This window comes from Lipotes vexillifer, unplaced genomic scaffold (assembly GCF_000442215.2).
Source record: "Lipotes vexillifer unplaced genomic scaffold, Lipotes_vexillifer_v1.1 scaffold657, whole genome shotgun sequence".
NCBI classification, from domain to species: Eukaryota; Metazoa; Chordata; class Mammalia; order Artiodactyla; family Lipotidae; genus Lipotes; species Lipotes vexillifer.
The window spans coordinates 812,639-813,254 of NW_006774518.1; the positions used below are offsets into that span (position 1 = coordinate 812,639).

The following is a 616-nucleotide window of genomic DNA, read 5'->3' on the forward strand; positions in this document are numbered from 1 at the left end:
TTTTTTGTCCTATCTGTTCTCTGGTCTTCCATCATCATGTTGCAGCTTTAGATTTTATACCTTGCAGAGATGTGGTTCCTCAGGATGCAGAGGCGAAAGACTTAGAAATTCAAATCAATAGGGTAATGATACAGCCTTTGAGTTGAGTGGGATTGAAAAGTAACCTAATACATAACTGTTGGTAATTGTTTACCATGAAGATATTCACTGCTGGACCATCCTTTTGACCTATAAATGTACTCAAATCTCTCCCATCTAAATAAGCTACTATGTGGGAATTCCCTGATGGTTCAGTGGTTAAGACTCTGTGCTCTCACTGCCGAGGGCCCAGGTTCAATCCCTGGTCAGGGAAAAATTCCACAAACTGAGCGGTGCAGCCAAAAAAATTTTAAAAAAGAATAAATAAGCTACTATGCTATTTCTTTGCACTCCTTTAAAGCCAATCCCTTAGAAAGTCTATACCAGCTCCCTGCATTCTAGTTTCAGTGCCCATCAATCCACCAAATCCCTTTTTGTGGAGTCATCAGCAAAGAGCTCCGTGTGGCTAAATCCAATGGACAGTTAAGGGTGGAACGAAAAGGAGAAGGTGCCAACAACAGGCAGAAGACCTGATAGG

General features: G+C 41.6%; 1 non-coding gene across 1 annotated transcript; it reads left to right on the forward strand.

Moving 5' to 3' along the window:
• The first annotated feature begins 279 nt into the window (after positions 1-279).
• Positions 280-352, forward strand: TRNAE-CUC (transfer RNA glutamic acid (anticodon CUC)). The gene has a single exon. It is a non-coding gene; the product is annotated as a tRNA-Glu (tRNA).
• The last annotated feature ends 264 nt before the right edge of the window (positions 353-616 follow it).